Below are 7,719 nucleotides of genomic sequence, written 5' to 3'. Positions count from 1 at the left end.
CTAGGGCCAGATTCACAAAAAAGTTAAGCAAGTACTTACGAACCTGTGCATCTTTTATCAATCTTTCGCGTCTTTGTTTACAATTATTAAACAGTTAAAGAGTTCCGAAGCACCAGGAGGCTGTTTATAACAATAACAACAGTTGATTGGGTAGTTTTCATGCGTGTAAACTGTTTACATGCATGAAAACTACCCCATCAACTGTTTCTCCCCCGAATCGATCTACCCTGGCGTGGTGCCCTGGTGAGGCCACTCCAGACCAGGCCAACACCAGAGCGCAACTCCATAGTCTCCTGAGACTGATGGATGCCTACTACTACTAAACTGTTAATTAAATGTAACCAAAGCCTTCAAAGATTGAGGAAAAATGTACACGTTCGTAAGTACTTGCGTAACTGCTTCGTGAATCTGGCCCCTGATCTCAATACCTGATCTCAAGATCTGATCTCAGGACCTGATCTCAAGACCTGATCTCAAGTCCTGATCTGACATCATGACCTGATATTATTACCTGATCTCTAGACCTGATCTCAATACCTGATCTCATGACCTGATCTCAAGACTTGATCTCAAGACCTGATCTCGAGACCTGATCTCAAGACCAGCTCTCAAGACCTGATCTCATGACTTGATCTCAAGACCTGATCTCATGACCTGATCTCAAGACCTGATCTCAAGACCTGATCTCAAGACCTGATTTCATGACCTGATCTCAAGACTTGATGTCATGACCTGATCTCAAAACCTGATCTCAAGTTCTAATCTCATGACCTGGTCTATACACCTGATCTCAAGACCTGATTTCATGACCTGATCTCAGGACCTGGTCTCAAGACCTGATCTCAAGACCTGATTTCATGACCTGATCTCAAGACCTGATCTCATGACCTGATCTCAAGACCTGATCTCATGACCTGATCTCATGACCTGATCTCAGGACCTGGTCTCAAGACCTGATCTCATGACTTGATCTCAAGACTTGATCTCAAGACCTGATCTCAAGACCTGATCTCATGACCTGATCTCAAGACCTGGTCTCAAGACCTGGTCTCAAGACCTGATCTTAAGACTTGATCTCAAGACCTGATCTCAAGACGTGTTCTCATGACCTTATATCATGACCGGATCTCAAGACTTGATCTCAAGTCCTGATCTCAAAATCTGATATCCAGGCCTGATCTCAAGATCTGATCACATGACGTTATCTCATGACCTGATCTCAAGACCTGATCTCATGACTTGATCTCAAGACCTGATCTCACGACCTGATTTCAAGACCTGTTCCCAAGACCCGATTTCATGACCTGATTTCATGACCTGATCTCAAGACCTGATCTCAAGACCTGATCTCAAGACCTGATCTCATGACTTGATCTCAAGACTTGATCTCAAGACCTGATCTCAAGACCTGATCTCATTACCTGATCTCTAGACCTGATCTCAAGATCTGATCTCATGACCTTATATCATGACCTGATCCCAAGACCTGATCTCATGACCTGATCTCAAGTTCTGATCTCGAAACCTGATCTCTAGACCTAATCTCATGACCTTATCTCATGTCCTGATCTCAAGACCTAATCTCAAGACGTGATCTCAAGATGCTCTCAAGACCTGATCTGAAGATATGATATCATGACCTAATCTCAAGACGTGATCTCAAGATGCTCTCAAGACCTGATCTGAAGATATGATATCATGACCTGATCTCAAGACCTAATCTCATGACATGATTTCAATACCTGATCTCATGACCTGATCTCATGACCTGATCACATGACCTGATATCAAGTCCTGATCTCAAGATGCGATCTCATGACGTGATCTCAAGACCTGATCTCATGACTTGATCTCAAGACCTGATCTCAAGACCTAATCTCAATACCTGATCTCAAGACTTGATTTCATGACCTGATTTCATGACGTGATCTCAAGACCTGATCTCGAGACCTGATCTCAAAACCTTATCTCATGACCTGGTCTCAAGTCCTGATCTCAAGATCTGATCTCAAGACCTGATCTCAAGACCTGATTTCAAGACCTGATCTCAAGACCTGATCTCAAGACCTAGGGCCAGATTCACAAAAAAGTTGACCTGATCTCAAGACCTGATTTCAAGACATGATCTCACGACCTGATCTCATGACTTGATCTCAAAACCTGATCTCAAGACCTGATCTGTAGACCTGGTCTCAAGAACTTATCTCAAGACCTGATTTCATGACCTGATCTCAAAACCTGATCTTAAGATCTGATCTTAAGACCTGATCTCAAGACGTGATCTCAAGACGTGATCTCATGACCTTATCTCATGACCTGATCTCAAGATCTGATCTCAAGTCCTGATCTCAAAACCTGATCTCTAGACCTGATTCTAAGAACTGATCTCTAGACCTGATTCTAAGAACTGATCTCATGACCTAACTTCAAGACCTGATCTCATGACCTGATCTCAATACCTGATCTCATAATCTTATCTCATGACCTAATCTCAAGACCTCATCTCAAGTCCTGATCTCAAACCTGATCTCTAGACCTGATCTCAAAATCTGATCTCATGAACTGATCTCAAGTCCTGATCTCAAAACCTGATGTCTAAACCTGAGTTCAAGACCTAATCCCATGACCTGATCTGAAGACGTGATCTCAAGACGTGATCTCAAGACGTGATCTCAAGACGATCTCAAGACCTGATCTCAAGACATGGCCTCATGACCTGATCTCAAGACGTGATCTCAAGACCTGGTCTCAAGACCTGATTTCGTGACCTGATCTCATGACCTGATCTCATGACCTGATCTCAAAACCTGATCTCAAGACCTGGTCTCAAGACCTGATCTCAAGACCTGATTTGATGACCTGATCCCATGACCTGGTCTCAAGACCTGATCTCAATACCTGATCTCAAGACCTGATCTCATGACTTGATGTCAAGACCTGATATCATGACCTGATCTCATGACCTGATGTCAAGACCTGATCTCAGGACCAGATCTCAAGACAATCTCAAAACCTGATCTCAAGACCTGATCTCATGACCTGATCTCAAGACCTGATGTCAAGACCTGATCTCATGACCTGATCTCAAGACCTGATCTCAAGGCCTGATCTCTATACCTGATCTGTAGATCTGATCTCTAGATCTGATCTCAATACCTGATCTCATGACCTAATCTCATGACCTGATATCAATCCTGATCTCATGACGCGATCTCAAGTCACGATCTCAAGACATGATCTCAAGATCTGATCTCATGACTTGATCCCAAGACCTAATCTCAAGACCTGATCCCAAGACCTGATCTCAAGACCTGATTTCTTGACCTGATTTCATGACCTGATCTCAAGACCTGATCTCAAGACCTGATCTCAAGACCTGATCTCAAACCTGATCTCAAGACTTAATCTCAAGACCTGATTTCATGAGCTGATCTCATGACCTGATCTCAAGACCTGATCTCAAGACCTGGTCTCAAGACCTGATCTCAAGCCCTGATCTCAAGACCTGATCTGATGACCTGATCTCAAGATCTGATCTCATGACCTGATCTCATGACCTGATCTCAAGACCTGATATCTAGATCTGATCTCAATACCTGATCACATGACCTGATCTCAAGACAGTCTCAAGACCTGATCTCAAGACCTGATCTCAAGACCTGATCTCAAGACCTGATCTCATAACCTGATCTCAAGACCTGATCTCATGACCTGATCTCATGACCTGATCTCAAGACTTGATCTCATGACCTGATCTCAAGGCCTGATCTCAAGACAATCTCAAGACTTGATCTCAAGACAATCTCAAGGCCTGATCACAAGACCTGATCTCTAGACCTGAGCTCAAGATCTGATCTCAATACCTGATCTCAAGACCTGATCTCAAGACCTGATTTCATGACCTGATCTCAAGACCTGATGTCAGGACCTGATCTCAAGACCTAATTTCACGACATGATCTCATGACCTGATCTCATGACCTGCTCTCAAAACCTGATCTCAAGACCTGATTCCAAGACCTGGTCTCAAGACCTTATCTCAAGACCTGATGTCATAACCTGATCTCATGACCTGATCTCATGACCTGATCTCAAAACCTGATCTCAAGACCTGATCTTAAGACCTGGTCTCAAGACCTGATTCCATGACCTGATTTCATTACCTAATCTCAAGTCTTGGTCTCAAGACCTGATTTCATGACCTGATCTCAAGACCTGATCTCAAGACCTGATCTCATGACCTGATCTCAAGACCTGATCTCAAAACCTGATCTCATGACCTAGTCTCAAGACCTGATCTCAAGACCTGATCTCAAGACGTGATCTCATGACCTTATCTCATGACCTGATCTCAAAACCTGATCTCTAGACCCGATTTCAAGATCTGATCTCATGATCTGATTTCAAGACCTGATCTCAAGATCTGATCTCAAGCCGTGATCTCATAACCTTATCCCATGACCTGATCTCAAGACCTGATCTCAAGTCCTGATCTCAAAACCTGATCTCATGACCTAGTCTCAAGACCTGATCTCAAGACCTGATCTCAAGACGTGATCTCATGACCTTATCTCATGACCTGATCTGAAAATCTGATCTCTAGACCCGATTTCAAGATCTGATCTCATGATCTGATTTCAAGACCTGATCTCAAGATCTGATCTCAAGCCGTGATCTCATAACCTTATCCCATGACCTGATCTCAAGACCTGATCTCAAGTCCTGATCTCAAAACCTGATCTCTAGACCTGATCTCAAGATCTGATTTCATGACCTTATCTCATGACCTGATCTCAAAATTTGATCTCATGACCTGATCTCAAGTCCTGATCTCAAAACCTGATGTCTACACCTGATCTAATGATCTTATCTCATGACCTGATCTCAAGACGTGATCTCAAGACGATCTCAAGACATGATATCATGACCTGATCTCAAGACCTAATCTCAAGACATGATATCATGATCTGATCTCAAGACCCGATCTCAAGACATGATATCATGACCTGATCTCAAGACCTGATCTGTAAGTCCTTATCTTCAAACGATCTCAAGTAAGTTTTCACGACCTGAGAATCTAAATGTCACCTTGAATGAAATCTACTTTCACCGTGACCTTTAACTGCTATTCCCACCCTCACCACCAAGTGTTGTTCCTCGCCCTTAAGGTATCGGAACACAGGAATGGTGTTATGTTCAAGGCCAACATCCTTAAAGTTCCGCACCTGGCCCATCTCCGTGGACTAGTAGTAGTAGTATCACTCGTAGCATTAGACTCTCAACCTTCAACAGTCTCACGCCGGAAGTACCTTTCTCAAGAACATCACTCCACTAGCGATCATTCACTCCTAGGCTGACTCGCATCTGAATCTTATTCGCTCAACAGGTTGATACACAAGAGATCAGGTTAACTGATCAAATTGATTGCTCTGGCACACAGTTGGCCCCAGGCTCATCCTGTTCCTTATATGATTGTTACCTATAGTTGTTAATGAATATAAGCTATTCCCCCTGATGCATATAACAGGATCATGAAATAAATGGGCCTCTAGGAGTAGGTTTCAACTTAGCTGAGACAGGATTACAGCTCTTGCTTGCAGTTTCCCCAGGTTCCTTATGTGATAGTTTCCTACGTGATTGTTCCAAAGTATATTTACATGAAATAAATGAGTCTCTAGGAACAGGCTTCAGATGAGCTGAGGTAGGATAACAGTTCTTGCTTGCAGTTTCACTAGGCACGTCATTTGACAGCCCCTATGAACCCTATTCTTAGTTAAAAGAGAGAGAGAGAGAGAGAGAGAGAGAGAGAGAGAGAGAGAGAGAGAGAGAGAGAGAGAGAGAGAGAGAGAGAAAATGAGAAAATATTAGGGTCTGTTGTAACCATCGGTCAGGAAATGGCTAACCTATTGACAAACCATTTTACAAATGATGCATGTTCATGATCCTTAACAACAGCATCTACGATTGTATCCAAGCACTGTGTCAAAGTTATCCTGCAGTCATTATCCAACATGTTGTCGTGCACTATCTCCTTAAAGCACTGGGTATAGGTAGTGTGGGCGGAGGTCAGCCCAAGACAGCACACTTGTGCGGACCTCTTCGCCTCGCCTATCACACAGTCAACTCTACCTAGCTTAAGAAATTTGACCCTAACTATGGAAGAAGACACATGTAGTTTCAGTCCGGAAAAAGAAGAGTGGTTGAGTTGTTGGTAACTACAGAGAAGTGTCACTGCTTTCAATTGCTGGAAAAAGTCTTGAAACAATCTAACAACAATAAGAAATTTTTTATCCGTCGTCGATTACTGTGTGGTCAGCAAAATGATTTCAGAAAAGATCGTTCTGCTGTTGATCATTTGTTAAACCTCTCCACAAAGTGGCATCCGTCGCCGGACGACTCAGTAATCAGCTATGTTGTTGCACTGGACATTACAGGTGCCTTTGATCTGGTAAGACACTTTGATCGACTTGGAAAGTTTCAAGCACTGGATATCTCAGGCTCCATCTTACGACTATTCAGGGACTGCCTTCAAGAACGGTCTCAAAGAGTGGTCCTCAATGAACTGAAAGCCACTCAATAGGTGAACTTTCACGACAAGGTAGTGTGCTTGACCCCTTGTTGTGAATGTTTACTTCATCTATCAACTTCTCATTCCTGAACCTCCAGCCTAAGCTGATGGCTGCGCTCTAAGCATCACATACACAAGGGATGAAGCGCCGATTGCTAAAAGGTTTAATAATTACAACGTTCAGCAATTTCCTCCTTGGGCAGTCGAAGGCAAGTTACATTAACGGCAGAGAAAACACAGACAATAGTCATAACTAGACCACATGACACTGAACCCTGGACAAGCAAGGAGCCGGTCGGCCGAGCGGACAGCACGCTGGACTTTTGATCCTGTGGACCCGGGTTCGTTCCCGGGCGCCGGCGAGAAACAATGGGCAAAAGTTTCTTTCACCCTATGCCCCTGCCGGAGGGGCAGGGGCATAGGGTGAAAGTAAAGCAGTAAAATAGGTACCTGGGTGTTAGTCGGCTGTCACGGGCTGCTTCCTGGGGGTGGAGGCCTGGTCGAGGACCGGGCCGCGGGGACACTAAAGCCCCAAAACCATCTCAAGATAAGCATATGGATGGGCGAGACAAATCAAGCTCGCGGTGATGAAGATGGCATCATGGAAATGAAGCTTAACTCTTCAATGACCATGAAAACCACATGTTGAACCTAGCAAGTAAAGCAGTCAAGAAATGTACAGCCCTACTACACATTTTATACCTTCATAACAACAGGGGGTTGCAAAACCTTACATGAAGTGTAAGGTTTTGCCTCAGTTAAGTGTCTGCTCCCACCTAGGGTATGCACCGCTCTCTTGGCTGCCCCATCCCCCTTCCACACCCCCGGAACTACTCCCATCATTTTTCCTAATTCTGGCTGTTCGAGGTTGAGACCCGTGGAAAAACACTCATCTCTAGTCGTGATCCAGACTAGTTAGACTCTTCAGCACATGACAGCCTTCAACACTGGGGAGATGTTGGTGGCCTTAATGTTATGTAAAAGACCAATGTGTTCAATGTCCTCCACCTGACCCAACTTCGTGCACAACCAGAAGTCAGCATCCACAACACAAGGCGCTTTGCCATTAACAGCCTCATGTTGGTTGTGCTGTTCTCTAGAACATTACTCTATCAGCTATCACTCATTCCAATCTGAAGTCAAAGTAACCGA

This window comes from Procambarus clarkii, chromosome 83 (assembly GCF_040958095.1).
Source record: "Procambarus clarkii isolate CNS0578487 chromosome 83, FALCON_Pclarkii_2.0, whole genome shotgun sequence".
Lineage (NCBI taxonomy): Eukaryota > Metazoa > Arthropoda > Malacostraca > Decapoda > Cambaridae > Procambarus > Procambarus clarkii.
Note: the sequence above shows the minus strand (reverse complement) of the source record.